The sequence below is a fragment of the Pteropus vampyrus genome, unplaced genomic scaffold, assembly GCF_000151845.1.
Source record: "Pteropus vampyrus isolate Shadow unplaced genomic scaffold, Pvam_2.0 Scaffold526, whole genome shotgun sequence".
NCBI lineage: Eukaryota > Metazoa > Chordata > Mammalia > Chiroptera > Pteropodidae > Pteropus > Pteropus vampyrus.
This window is the reverse complement of record NW_011889307.1, coordinates 553,273-569,055: the sequence shown is the minus strand read 5'-3', so window position 1 is coordinate 569,055 and position 15,783 is coordinate 553,273. Positions and strand designations below refer to the sequence as shown.

The window sequence follows — 15,783 nt, the reverse complement described above, 5'->3', positions numbered from 1 at the left end:
CTCAGTCCTCAAAGCATACTCCTCTGTCCTAATCTATACCCATTTGTCTTCACATGTTTGCAATTTTTATAAGCTCAGGAGTTATTCAGGATCAGATCCGATCCAAGACTGCTGCTATTAAAGCATTTCCCAAGCTTCCTTTTATTTTTTAAACCTGTTTAAATGTTGGTTTTGTAGAACAATTGTCACATAAGAAATCATTGGGGTATAAGCATGCATTATATTTATTTGTAATGTTTATTATTATTTATGTATTTAGTTTTTTCTATTTTAGATATAATTCATAATATGCCTAATACATTAGGAGATTAGCATAACACTTATAATTTATATAAATAAATACACAAATGTTGGGATAAGTGATTACATTTTTAAATAATGATTGAACTGTCAAAAAAATTTAGGGTCCACTACCTTGGACTATGACATTCTTTTTTAAAATTTATTTTTAAATTATAATTGACATACAGTATCATATTAGATTCATGTATACAACATAGTGATTAGATATTTATATATCTTGTGAATTGATCATCGTGATAAGTCTAGTAATCATCTGTCACCATACATAGTTATTACCATATTATTGGCTCTATTCCTTATGCTGTACATTATATTCCTGTGACTTATTCTATAACTGGCAGTTTGTACTTCTCAATCCCTTTCACATTTTTACTCCATCTCTCTATCCCTTTCCCATCTGCAAACCATCAGTTTATTTTCTGTATCTATGAGTTTGTTTCTGATTTGCTTTGCTTGTTATTTGTTTTTTTGGATTCCACATATAGGTGAAACCATATGGTATTTGTCTTTCTCTGACTTATTTCACTTAGAGCCATACTCTCTAGGTCCATCCATGTTGTCACAAATGTCAAATTTTATTATTTTTTAGGGCTGAGTAATATTCCATTATATACATGTATATATACATACATATAATATATACATATATACCACATCTTCTTTATCGATTCACTATCGATGGACACCTAGGTTGCTTACATATTTTGGCTATTGTAAGTAATGCTGCAATAAATGTAGGGTGCATATATCATTCTGAATTAGTGTATTCAATTTCTTTGGATTATTACCCAGAAGTAGGATTGCTGGGTCATATGGTAGTTCCATTTTTAGTTTTTTTGTTTCCCATGGTGGCTGCACCAATTTACATATCTACCAACAGTGCACACAGGTCACCTTTGACCAGGTCCTTACTTGTTATTACCTATCTTTTTGATAATAGCCATTCTGACAAGTATGAAGTTATATCTCATTGCGGTTTTGATTTGCATTTTCCTGATGATTAGTGATGCTGAGCCTCTTTGTATGTGTTTGTTGCCATCTATATGTCTTCTTTGAAAAAATGTCTATTCAGCTCCTCCACCCATTTTTAAATGAGATTATTTTTTTGATGTTGAGTTGTATGAGTTCTTTTATATTTTGGCTATTAACCTTTTTTGGATATGTCATTTGCAAATATCTTCTCCCATTCAGTAGGTTGCTTTTCATTTTGTTGTTGGCTTCCTTCATGGTGCAAACGCTTTTTAGTTTGATATAGTCTCATTTGTTTATTTTAGCTTTTGTTGTCTTTGTTTTAAAAGACATATCAAAAAATACATTGTTAGGGCTGACATCAAAGATTTTACTGGCTATGTTTTCTTCTTGGAGTTTTATGATTTTATGTCTTAGATTTAAGTCTTTAATCCATTTTGAGTTTATTTTTGTATGTGGTGTAATAAAGTGGTCTAGTTTCATTTTTTTCTTTTTTTCTTTTTTGCATCTATCTATCCAGTTTTCTCAACACTATTTATTGAAGAGACCATCTTTATTCCATTGTATATTCTTGCTTCCTTTGTTGTGGATTAACTAACCACATAAATGTGGGTTTATTTCTGGGCTCTCTATTCTCTTTCATGACCTTTGTGTCTGTTTATGTATCACTCACTATATGCTGTTGTGATTACTATAGCTTTGTAGTATATTTTGAAATCGGGTAGTGTGATACCTGTATCTTGTTCTTTTTATTTAAGATTCCTTTGGCTATTTGGAGTGTTTGTGGTTCCATATAAATTTTAGGATAATTCAAGTTCTGTGAAAAATGCTATTGGTATTTTGGTAGGGATTGCATTGAATCTCTAGATTGCTTTGGGTAATATGCCATTTTGACAATATTAATTCTTCTAATCCTGCAGCAGTTTATCTTTATATTTTTTGTGCCCTCTTCAATTTCTTTTTTCAATGTTTTATAGTTTTCAGAGTACAGGTGTTTTTTACCTCTGTGATTAAATTTATTCCTAGATGTTTTATTCTTTTTGATGTAATTGTAAATGGGATTATTTTCTTAATTTCTCTTTCTGGTAGTTTGTTATTGGTGTATAAATGCAACAGATTTCTGAATATAAATTTTATATTCTGCAACTTTACTAAATTCATTTATTAGTTGCAGTAGTTTTTGGATGTAATCTTTAGGGTTTTCTACATATAGTGTTATGTCATCTGCAAATAGTGACAATTTTATTTCTTTCTTTCCAGTTTGGGTACCTTTTATTTTATTTTTTTCTTGTCTGATTGCTATGGCTAGGACTGCCAATACTATATTGAATAAGAGTGCTAAGAGCAGGCATTCTTACTTGGTTTCCTATCCTAGAGAAAAAGTTTTTAGCATTTCACCATTATGTATTATGTTAGCTATAGGTTTGACATATATAGCCTTTATTATGTTATTCCCTCTATACCCCCTTGTTGAGAGTTTTTAATCATAAAAGATGTTGAATTTGTTAAATACTTTTCTGGCATCTATTGAGATGATCATGATTTTTATCTTCATTTTGTTTATGTGATGATCCACATTGATTCGCTGATATTAAAGCATCCTTGCATCCCTGGAATAAATCTTACTTGATTGTAGTGTATGATCTTTTTAATGTATTGCTGAATTCAGTTTACTAATATTTTGTTGAGGATTTTTATATTTGTGTTTATCAGGGATTTTGGCTTGTAATTTTCTTTTTCCTTTCTTTTCTTTTCTTTTCTTTCTTTCTTTCTTTTTTTTTTAGTAGTGTCCTCGGCTTTGGTATCAGGGTAATACTGGCTTTGTAAAATAAGTTTGGAAGCTTTCCCTCCACCTTGATTTTTTTGGAATAGTTTGAGAAGGATAGGTATTAATTATTCCCTCCACCTCGATTTTTTTTGGAATAGTTTGAGAAGGATAGGTATTAATTATTTCTTGAATGTTTGGTAGAATTCACCTCTGACCATCTTGTCCTGAACTTTTGTTTGTTGGGACTTTTTTGATTACCGATTTGACTTTGTTAGTAATTATCAGTCTATTTAGATTTTCTGTTTCTTCCTGATTCTGTCTTGGCAGATTATGTTTCTAGGAACTTATCCATTTCTTCTAGGTTGTCTAATTTGTTAGCGTATAATTGTTCATAGTATTCTCATGATTCTTTGTATTGCTGTGGTGTCAGTCGTTACTTCTCTTTCATGTCTGATTATATTAATTTGGGTCCTTTTCTTTTTTCTTGATGAGTCTGCCTAAAAATTTATCAGCGTTGTTTATCATTTCAAAATCCAGCTCTTAGTTTCATTGAACTTTTCTATTGTTTTTTTGGCGGGGGGGGGGCGGTGGGGGGAGAGGGTGTATCTATTTCATTTCTTTCTTCTCTAATCAAGTATTATTCTCTTCCTTCTACTCACTTTAGGCTTTGTCGTTCTTTATCCGATTCCTTTAGGTATAAGGTTAGATAGTTTAATATTTTTCCTGTTTCTTGAGGTAAGCCTGTATCACTATGAATTCCCCCCTTAAAACTGCTTTTTGCTTTGTCTTATAGATTTTGGATCATTGTGTTTCCATTTTCATTTGTCTTGATATTTTTTATTTTTTCCTGATTTCTTCATTATCCAGTGATAGTTTAGTAGCATGTTATTTAGCCTCTATGTATTCATGCATTTTTCAGTTTTATTCTTGTAATTCATTTTTAGTTTTATACTGTTGTGATCAGAGAAAATGCTTATATGATTTCAGTCTTCTTAAATTAATTGAGACTTGTTTTGTGGACTAATGTGTGGTTTATTCTGGAAAATGTTCCACATACACTTGAAAAAAATGTATATTCTGATGTTTTGGGGTAGAATGTTCTGTAAATATTTATTAAGTCTATCTCGTCTAATGTTATTTAAGGCCAGTGTTTCCTTGTGGGTTTTCTGTCTGGATGATTTGTCCATCAATGTAAGTGAGATGTTAAAGTCTCCTGTTATTATTGTATTATTGTTGATCTCTCCCTTTATGTCCATTAATATTTGCTTTATGTATTTAGATGTTCTTACATTGAGTGCATAGATGTTTACAAATTAAATTGATTCCTTGTTAGACTGATCCCTTTATATTATACCCTTCTTTGTTTTTTGTTAAAGTCTTTATTTTATAGTCTGTTTTGTCTGATGTAGGTTATACTATCTCAGCTTTCTTTTTATTTCCATTTGTATGAAATATCTCTTTTCATACCTTCACTTTCAAGCTGGTGTGTCTTTCTATCTGAAATAAGTATACAGGCAGCATATGCATGGGTCTGGTTTTTTTTTTTTTTTCTTTCTTTCTTTTTATCCATTCAGCCATCCTGTGTCTTTTGATTGGAGCATTTAGTTCATTTACATTAAGGTAATTATTGATAGGTATGTAGTTATCATTTTATTAATTGTTTTCTGATTGCCTTTTGCAGTTTTCAATTTCTTTTTCTTTTCCTGCTCTCTTATCTTGTACAATGATGACATTTTAGTGTGTGTGTGATTTGTTTGGATTCCTTTCTCTTTATTTTTTGTGTATGCATTACAGGTTTTTGGTTTGTGGTTACCATGAGAATGTTGGTTGCTTAAGTTCAAATGGATTCTAAAAAGACTTCATTTTTTTACTCACCCCATGTTTATGTTAATGACATCATATTGTATGTGTGTGTGTGTATGTGTGTGTCTGGTGTGTGTATCCTTTGGTTTATTATTGTAGTAACATATGAGATCACTACTATTGTTTTTTAATCTTCATATTAGCTTTATAATTTGTTGATTCACTACTTTTACTAAATGTCTGCCTTTATCAGTGAGAGTTTTTTCTTTCCTATATTTTCTTATTTTTAGTTTTTGCCTTTTCTTTTCCATTTAAAAAGTCCCTTTAACATTTTTCGTAGTGCTGGTTCAGTGGTGATGAAGTTCTTTAGCTTTTGCTTGTCTGGAAAACTATCTTTCCTTCAGTTCTGGATGATAATCTTGCTTGTTAGAGCATTCTTCATTGTAGTTTTTTTCCCCTTTCATCACTTTGAATATATTGTGCCATTCCCTTCTGGCCTGAGAAGTTTCTGCAAAAAATCATCTGATAGTTTTATGGAAAATTCCTTGTATGTAACTAGCTGCTTTTCTCTTGCTTCTTTTAAGATTCTCTCTTTGTCTTTAACTTTTGGCATTTTAATTATAATGCATTTTGGTGTGGGCCTTTTTTGAGTTCATCTTGTTTGAGACCCTCTGTGCTTCCTGACTTGTATGTCTGCATTCTTCACCAGGTTAGGGAAAATTTCAGCCTATATTTCTTTAAATAGGTTTTCTGTTCCTTTCTCTATTCTCTTTCTCGGATCCCTATAATGCAAATGTTGGTATGCTTGATGTTATTTCAGAGTTCTCTTAAATTATCCTCATTTTTTTTAAAAAAATTCTTTTTTCTCTTTGCTATTCTGATTGGATGATTTCTACCACTTTGTCTGCCAGATTGCTGATTCATTCTTCTGAATCATCTAATCTTCTGTTTATTCCATCGAGCATATTTTTCATTTCAGTTATTGTGTTCTTTTGTTTTGATTGGTTATTTTTTATTTTCTGTCTCTATGTTGAGTTAATCTATTCCTCTCTCAAGTTCACTGTATATCTTTATAACCACTGTTTTGAACTCTTTATCTGGTAGATTGCTTTCTGTTTAATTTAGTTCTTTTTCTGGGGTTTTGTTCTTTTCTTTAATTTGGAACATATTCCTCTGTATCCTCATTTTGACTGTCTCTCTGTGTTTGTGTGTATTAGGTAGATCTGCTATGTCTTCTGGTCTTGAAAGAGTGGCCTTACATAGAAGGTATCCTGTGTGACCCAGCAGCTCAATCCCCTCTGGTTACCAGAGCCAGGAGCTCCTTGGGTGTCCCGTGGGTGGGTTGTGTGTGCTCTCCTGCTGTAGTTGGGTCATGATTGCTGAGAGCGCAGTGGTGGTTCCTCAGGCTGACTGTTTATGAGGACCAACCATGACTACTGTGGGTGATCTGGTGTGCTAGGGAGCTGGACCCATGGAGCAGGAATCTCTTTGATGGGCCTCTGGTGCCAGACATGGCTGCCCATTTGGTGTGTTGATTGGGGAACTGCTTTGGTGGACCTCTAGCATAGGCTGAGACCAGTTGCCACCTGTGCTGGGCTTGGGGCCACTTGGGAGAGGTTACAAAGTGAAACAAGCTCCACCACTTGTGCTGGGCTTGGGAACTCTTGAGAAAGGCTGCAATGCAAGCCGAAGCCAGCCACCACCTGTTCTGAGCTTCGGCGTGCTTGGAAAAGACTGAAATACAAGGAGAGGCTGGGCTGGCTGTCGTCCGTGCTAGGCTTTGGAGCACTTGGAAAAGGCTGGGATGCAAGCAGAGGCCAGTTTCCACTTTACTGGGCACGAGGGTGTTTGGGAAAGACTGTGATGCAAGCTGAAGCTGACCACCACTTGCGTGAGGGCCTGGAGTTGCTTAATAAAGGTTTCAACATGGTCCAGTGGGTTGGGCAGGGCAAGAATCTCAGTGATAGCCAGGTTAATGGAGATTGACAGATTGGCTCCTGCCTGTACTGCACCAGCCTGGTGGAAGGAGAGCACAACAAAAGAAACAAAAGAACAGTGGTGCCTGCCAGTGCTTCCATCCCCAGAGAGTGTTCCCATCATTCCCTCCCCTTCTAGCCCTCACCCTAAAATTAGTCTATTTAATTCCTCCTGGGTATGACCCATGTGCTTCAGGAACTGCTGTCTATGCTGCTGAAGTTTGGAACAAGTGAGTTTGTGTACAAACCCTATAAGAACAGTGTCTATGTCTCCCTTCGTCCTTCTTGGATGTAATCCCAGCTGGTCTACAAAATTAGGTATTATAGAGACTCCTCTTCTAGGCACAGATGCCCTGAGTCAGGGGGTCTGATTAGGGCTCAGACCGCTCGCTCCTCAGGGGGGTCCATTCAGCTCAGATATCCTTCATGTTTGTGAGTCACCACACTGTGACCCACAAACCTAATCAGACTGCATCCTTGTTCCCCCTACCTGTCTCTACATGGCTTCTTTGTATCCTTAGCTATAGGAATTCTGTTCAGCTAGTCTTTGGGTGGTTTTCAGCAGTAGTTGTTCTAGATTCAGTTGTAATTTCGATGTGTTTGTGGAAGGAAGCAAGTTCAGAATTTACTCCACTGTGTTGATCTCACCTCCTCTTTCAGGATGACATTCTTGAGAGAACATGTTTTATTTACTTTTGTGTGTGTGTGATTCCTCGCACCTAGTATGGTTCTTATGCGATTGCTATTTAGTGTAGTGGAGCACAAAAAGTTTGTGGAATGAAATAAAACCCATAGTTCTCAAGTTCAGAAAGTCAGGAGTTTAATAGTAACAGATTAGTGTGGCATTTCCTCATCTTAGTTTCTACCTAAATTATTATTGCAGAGCTTCCTCTCTGTCTTTCTCAGGTTAATTTAAAAGGTGACCCCCAGTGGGTTTCTATCAGCCCTTCAAACACTGTTCTGCTCCTGCATTGGCTTGAGTATCTACTGATGCCTCTGCCATCTCTGCTGGTTCCAAAGGTGACCATGCAGAAGTTCCCCAAATCCTTCTCTGCCTCCTGCATGGCCAGTTCTCAGAGAAAGGCCTAGAGAATCTTTCCTGGTGCACCTCTTTGTTTCCATTTATGCCTTTATTATAGCTTCCCGTTAGCTTCAGCTTTGGCTGCATGTCTGTGGAGGCATCTTCAGGAGCACATTTCCTGCTATGCACAACATTCTCTCTCTTTTTGCAAAATGACATTGGCCTTTGATTATATTTATGACAAACTGCAGCTTTTTTCTTTCGGACAATTCCTTTCCAGGAGGTTTTATTGACCACGTGGCACACAGAGTCTGCCTCTTGCCTCTACTGCCTCCCCCATGCATTTCTGCCTGTCATTCAAGCTTGTCCAGATTGGACCCAAACTCAAATGGTTTCAGAAGTCAGGTGGGGAATAAACAGGTGAAACTGGCAGAGTGTTTGCATATTAAACCCATGAATAGGGGTAGTCTTGACTAAATATTCTTTTTTTTTTCTTAAAGCACAAAACTCTTTTGATGTAGCTTATTTTGTTTTTCTCCCTATTTATAGAGAAGAATTTCTTTACCGAAAGAAAAACACAGTTCAAAGTACTAATAAATATATGGCAATTGACTCTTGGATCTCAGTATTCAATAGGTCATGGAGAGTGGTAAGGTTGAGGGATGAACTAGCAAGTAAATTGTCCATATAAATGGGTCAGCCATGACTCAACTCCAGCTAAATGGAGATGCATGGGAAGATGGATGCAGTAGTACCAGATCTTCTGATTTTTTCAATAAGATCTAAAAAATATAGATTATTTTGTGAAACCTAATTTTTAAAAGTCTGTAAACACACACACACACACACACACACACACCCCATATCTGCAAAGAGGTTTTGGCCTATAGGTCATCATTATGTAACCTACATGTCTATACTCTCCAACAGGAACCCAGCTGAAGGATGAATGAATAATTAAGCATGTATTCAGTTATGCCTAATTAATATCATTTTTTTCTAGTCAATTCAAGTATTTCTAGTTTAAATTATGGGAAGAACAGAGAGTTTCTAGTTGAAATAGGTAAATGTGTTGAGGCTTCTCTGCAAATTTCTGGACCTATCTTAGTCCTACCTTTCTCTAGAGTGCTGGTTCTCAATGTGTGGTCTGAGGACCAACAGCATTAGCATCAGCTAGGAAGTTGTTAGAAATGCAGACTCTTAGGCCCCACTGGAGACCTATAGAATCAGAAATCTTTGGGCTGGGGCATAACAACCTATGTGCTCATCAGCCCTCCAAGTGATTATTATATATACTCTGAAGTTAGAGAACAATTGCCCTAGGCCTTCAGAGTTTTTCTATCTGGCAACGTACTCCTAGAGCCCTGGCAGGATGGTATAACTGTGGTCTTCCTGTTTCCCTACCCTCAATGCCAGGTTTAGGAGCCAAGATGTGTCTGCTAGGTAATCCCTGGATTCAGTTTGGCTCTCCAAAAAAGGAATGCTGGACTAAGACACAAAAGAAAATGTTGGCACTTAGTAGTGGGGGAAGGGGAACTTGGGAATTAAGCAAGTTGAGAGCAAAGAGGAAAAAAAAAATATGTTCCCAGATTTCTTTTTTTCTTTTCTTTTCTTTTCTTTTCTTTTCTTTTCTTTTCTTTTCTTTTCTTTTCTTTTCTTTTCTTTTCTTTTCTTTCCTTTCCTTTCCTTTCCTTTTCTTTTCTTTTCTTTTCTTTTCTCTCTTTTTTTTCTTTTCTCTCCTTCCTTCCTTCCTTCCTTCCTTTTTCTTTCTTTCTTTTTCTTTTCTTTATTTTCTTTTTAAGAGACAAACGGTTTATTTGGTAACAAGTTTTTAATTCCTTTTTTCTTTCCTGGTGACTGAACTGCGAGAGTCAAATGAATAACGACGTACGAGAATTCCCTTGCAGTCTTTGATCTTTTGCAGAAATGCAAAGATGCCTGAGTTATGTGACTTGCAATTATTATTTTCTAGACAGAAGTGCCAAGCTGTTGTGCTTTCCAATGTACCAGCAGTTGCTGCATTTTCCTTCTTGTCTTCAGAGTTTCGTGGCAGGAAACAGAAGTACTTCCTTGATGTTATTGGAGTCTGTGAGAAACTTGGTGACTTGGTCGACGCTCATGCCTCAGCCAGCTGTGGGGGCAGCCGTATTCCAGAGCAATGCAGAAGTTTTCATCTATGAATGAACATGGCCTAATCAATGCCAGGGGCCTTGGCTTGTTCTTCAAAAAGCTGCTGCCATTTGCAGGGGATCATTTAGCTCAGTGTAGGCATTGAATATTTTTTTCTTCATGGCAAACAGCTCAAAGCACTCAGTTATTAAACTCTTTTCAGAGCAGTGCCATTTAGCCAAAGGGCTCATTATCTGCAGATGATCACACATAAATGTAGGATCAATGTATGTCACTTTCAGGAATTCTCCAATAGGTTTATCTAGGAGCCTGGCTGTGGTCTTAGGTGGAGGGCATTCAATAGCTTTTGCCACAGATATCATCGAGGATTTTGTAAGTTTCTTCTGTTTCGAAGAGGTTACTGGCAGCTTCATCCCCAGGGCTATCTCAAGGTCTTCTACATGCCGATTCTCTGGAAGGGTGGGGTGAAGTCGATTCCAAAGATTTAGCCCTTCGAGCCATCTGGATGGTAGGTGACCTTATAACTGCCTGTAATGTACTTCACCATCCTTGAAATTATCTCTGTCATTTCCATGAGATCACGATTGTCCACAAAGGCCATGTAGAACTCACAGGTGGTAAACGCAAGATTGTGAGTCAAGTCAACTTTTTTCATTCTAGAACTGGCATCCAATATTGTAAATTGGATGCCGATCAATGCAACCAACCACCAGCATCTTAGAGTAGAATTCTGGAGCAATTCTCATACATAAATTCATATCCAGCTCATTGTGGTAGATGATAAAAGGCTTGGCCACAACTCCCTCTGGGAAGATGTTCACCATGGGAGTTTCAATCTCTAGGAATTCCAACTCATCTAAGAAACTTCTTACATATGTGATGATCTTAGAGCAGATGATAAATTTCTGCCTCACAAAGTCACTCAGGATCAAGACCAAGTACCTCTGACGATATCACGTTTTCTTGTCCTTGTGTCCAAAGTGAAGGTGAGGTAACATGTGCAAGGAAGGAGACAGCAGAATGATCTCATAGGGAATGATGCTCAGCTCACCCTTCTTGGTTTCCCCAGGATTTCCCTGAACCCCAGTTGTGTTTCCCCAATGCGGTTCATTATTTTTTAATATATTTTTAATTATTTTTAATTGAGGTATAATTGACATGTATCATATTAGTTTTGATATTCGCATACATTGTGAAATGATCAGCACATTAAGTCTAGTTAACATCTGTCACCACACATAGTTACAGAATTTTTTGTTCCAGTGATGAGAACTTTTTTTAACATCCCATATGTACTATTTTATTTTATTTTTAAAACATTTTATTTATTTATTTTTTCTTTATTTTCCCTCTCCCCTCTCTCCTACAGTTCATTATTGATATGAATAAGTTCTTCCAATTTATAATTCCTGGAATTACAACTCTACCTCCTTTCCTCAAATGTCATAGATGAGCTTTCCCCCAGAAGCTCTTTTGGCATGGATCTTACCTGCCATCTTTAAGGTGATATTACTCAGATTGTCCCCAGGCTTCAGGTGACTATATTCCTGGATGAAGTGAGTGAGCGAGACATCTACATGGAACTTGTATGGGTGCGGGTCTTCCCCATTGACCTTTAGTTGGTGGGCTGCTTGGCCGTGGTCCTTGTAGTATTAGTTTGGGTCCAGGCTCTCCTCCTTGGCACCCATGTCATGGTCAATGGTGTAGTTGGTGACAGCAGCACTGGCTTGGCTTAGTTGTTTCTCACTGAGCTCCTTCTGCTTGGCCTCCTTCTCTGCTACCTTCTCTGCTTTTAAGCTTCTCTTGAGCTTACTTATTTTATTAGAAAGTGGCTTGTCTTTGTGAAGTGCTGTGAAAGAAACAAATCAATATAGTCGTAGCTCCATTTAACCTCACTGTGCCCAGGAGGTTTGGAGCAGGGACTCCTAATAAGTCTTATGACAACTCATGTCAACATGCAGAACATCCTGGAACTTATGATTAATACCACTTTTTGCTCAGTTTCAGCTGGCTGCCGTCTACATTCACCTCAGCCCTCTGCACCACAGCCACCTGTCCTGAGGGCCCAATCAGAAAGGCCCACATTCCTTCTTGTCCTCCATCTGCCATGGTTTATTTTACATGGGAGAATAGCCTAGCAGTGCGATTTATTTATTTGTTTATTTGTTTGTTTGTTTGATAGGTGGGATTTATTTATTTATTTAAATGCTAGTTTATTTTTTTTCATACTATATATACATAATTTTTTCTAACTTTTTTTTTTTTAATTTTCCCCCTCCTACTTCTGTTTTAATTGCAAAGATTCACTAGAGTTAAAAAAGAATTTTGGAGTTAGGGTAGTGATGCTGCTATATGATTTCAATTTAGCCAGGTTGATTTCTTAACACCATTCTGAGATTTTAGAAGAACGAAAGTTCAGGAGATGGGTGAGGGGTCATGTTTGGGCTTGGGGTACACTTCAGGCAAGTCTGGGCTGGGAAACCCTCTTGAGAGATCAGTGGGGCTTCCTATTTATAATTTCAGTGAAAGACATAGGTGAGGAACACATATGGGAAAACAAGAAAGGTGCCTAAAAGAGAGAGGTAAGGAGGACCAGAGAAAGACAATGGGTAATTTGGGGCAGAGTACCCTTTTATCGTTCCTTCTTTTCAAAAGCTCCTTATCATCCTCCTCTTAGGGGTGTTTCGCAATAATGTCATTGTTGGAAAGTCCCTGAGCTTTGATTGCTTCCAGGCCACAGATACGAGTCTTATTTCTTGCTTTTCTTTTTCAGAGCTAGAGCAGGAGCAATAGCAATGCAATTTAAAGGAAAACTGCTTTATATCTATTGTCTGAAAGTCCTGTAGTAGTTTTATAAAGCCATGGCCACAGCTCTTTCTAGGGAAGTGTCCTGTCTCTACTGCTATCTTAGAACTCTATCATAATTCTCAAAGGTGCTACAGATTTTTTGAAGTGTGGCTACACCTTCCATTTCACCCCAAGTTTGGGTGGTCTGCTTTGAAGCTCTCTGCCTTGGCGACGCTTATACTAGCATGCTAGCTGTCTCTCTTAGCTACTTTTCACCCCTGATGGGCACTTGGCCACTTCTGTATCTCCTTCATATACTTAGTGGGCATCAGTCTCCCTTACCCCTTTGTACAAACACATGCTGCTAAATCTCTATCGTCTGTCAGCATATCCCATTGCATGACTAATGCCAGTGGGAATTCTCTTGAATTTTAGCACATCAGGTTTGTCCACCTTAGATTCCTCAAACTTTATAAAGGAACTGTTTATATTTGTATCCTCCCTCAACTTATCTGGAAGAGAAAAAGAGGATAGGTGGGCAGATGGCATAGCTACTATGTTATCTTTTTTTCTTGTTTTTCTCCTCTCTTATTTTCAGCCATTTTTCTAATTAATATAAACTGGGGGAGGAGTGGGGAGTGGCAGAAACCATTTCTATTTCTCTCAGTTTAAATGCACCCATCAATCATATTTGTCACACAGTCTAAATCAAGGTTGGCAAACTAAGGGCTAGGGGACAAATCTAGCCACATCCATCCATTTATGTATTGTCTATGGCTGCTTTCATGTAGCCATGTAGATGTGATCTCAGGACCTGCAAAGCCCCAAATATTTAATATTTACCTCTTTACAGAAAAAGCTTACTGACCCCTGTGCTAGGTGATCACAGTTTAAAATACCTATAGCAGAGTGTCCAGAGGTGTTTGATGATCCCATAGTTAATCTGCCACAGTTTAAGTCTTCCTACATTACTACTGCTAGTAAGTACTTTCACAGACATCCAGAGAGCAGAACAGGCATTATGATTTCACATATACACAGTGGGTAGAACATGCATTATCATCCTCATTTTACAGATGAAAAAACTATGGGTTAGAGAAGTTAAATAACTTGTTCAGGATTACAGAATAAATGAGTGTGGGGTTAGGGATGGGGATATAGCTCTCTTGATTTCTTGGAGTTAATGGCAAACAGGTCCAGGATTCAGCATGTGAGGAAAACAATTGCTAAGGATTTTGATGTATGAGGTGTGGGCCACCTTAAGGTCCACTGTGGGTTTGAGTGGTATGCTAAGGTAGGGTGACTTGAGGGTAGAGAAGAGAGATGGCTAGGGGCCATTGTGTTTGAAAAATTATTCCAAAGGGTGATGACTCATTTTCTTACATACTTCCTGCCCACACACCAAGTCTGAAACTTATGCATTATGGTAGCATGACATTTTAGATAAATTAAATTCTTTGCACCTTAATTAGCTGATCACAAAGTTCTCTTTACCAACATTTGCATTTATAGAAACTAAGTTTAGGAAGACTGGTTGATAGATATAGAATTCACAGCCTTTTCACACAGTATCAGGATGATAAGCATCTTTAAATATCAGGTAAACATCTTTGACGATCATGTAGCTTCGGTTACATTCCAGAATGTGTTTCAATAAGAATAATTTTTATTTTTCTCCTTGCTTGGTTATAAAGCAGCTTTGCTCTGGTTTTAATTAAGGCTCCCTGTACTCTGATCTAATCCAAGCGATGCTCAACTACAGAAAAAACAGAAGTCAGGAGGAGTTCAAAAAAGACACAACCCATGACCCCATACGTTACCACTGATTTTAAGCTGTTCTTTTATGTTAAGAAATGGTTTTAAAGATATTTAAAAGAAAAGGCATTTAAAGAACACCTAAATACAGTTGGCATATGTGCAGGCATTTAGAACACATGAAGTCATATTCAGCATACAGATATGTGCAGTATTTCACTTTCCCCTCTGTCAGCATGAAGCAGTCTTATCAGCCAAACCACTTCATGTCTTTCTCCTTGAGTAGATTAACCTGTCTTGTTAACATTGACCAGCAATTGAGATTTGACTCACATTGCTTAAAAATGCAGTAAAATTATTCAAGAATATTTGCTACATAAAGGCAAACCATTTTTATAACAGGAAATTTTGTGCTGTTGGCTTACTAGAAAAATTGGCTTCTGCCTAATCCTGAATTTTTCTTAATTTGCCTAATTTAAAAAATCATTTCAATTTATATCCAGTCTTATAACAATTGTTATGTTTCTGGAGTCTTAGTGACTTTTCTAATTCCAAAGAAGTCAGAAGTCAGAACTGCAAAGGCAAAGTCACTCTTCAGCTCCTTTGAAAAACTTAAGCACCGAGAAGTAGGAAGACAGTGTGAGAGGCGCAGTGGGGAAGAGAATGTGGTCTTAGAAGAATAAGATATTACACAAGTAGAAATTAGGGGAAAAAAATCTACTGGAGTAGTAGGATTCTACATTATTGTTGTTTGAGACTATTTGTTGGATGCTATACTGTATGACTAAACTTATTTTAGCCCCATGAAAGGGTGGCTGTGAATTAATTTGTATTACAGTAGTTCTGATATGGTGGTAAAAGCTCCCATTCAGATTTCTCCTTGCACATGGAAAATTCAAACATGCTAGTTCAGTCTTTCCAGATACTTGCCATATTTTTTCGGACAAATGTCTAAATGTCTCTAAACCTCGCTTACCTTATCTTCATAAGAAGAATAATTATAGTACCTGCTTTATGGATTATTATCAGAATTTCATGAGCTGATACTAAATATGTATACTTAACCCAGTGCCCAGAGCATAATAAGCTCTTTAGTAGGTGTCAGCTACTATTATTGTGAATAAAGGTAACATTTAAGAATAATTGATCAAATATAGGCTACTGAGATAAAGTCTAAAATATTTGTCTTTCTGGCTGTACAGATAGGTCTCTTTTATAATGGAAAGGAAATGACGGATTTTTTTACAATTCTGGGTATGAGCCTTTTTAGA

General features: G+C 36.9%; 1 protein-coding gene and 1 pseudogene across 2 annotated transcripts in view; one reads left to right on the top strand and one right to left on the bottom strand.

The window, feature by feature from the left end:
• FILIP1 (filamin A interacting protein 1) overlaps positions 1-15,783 on the top strand; it is a 184,652-nt gene that overhangs the window by 62,248 nt on the left and 106,621 nt on the right. The gene's annotated exons all lie outside the window — the stretch shown is intronic.
• Positions 6,617-12,079, bottom strand: LOC105307897 (annotated as a pseudogene).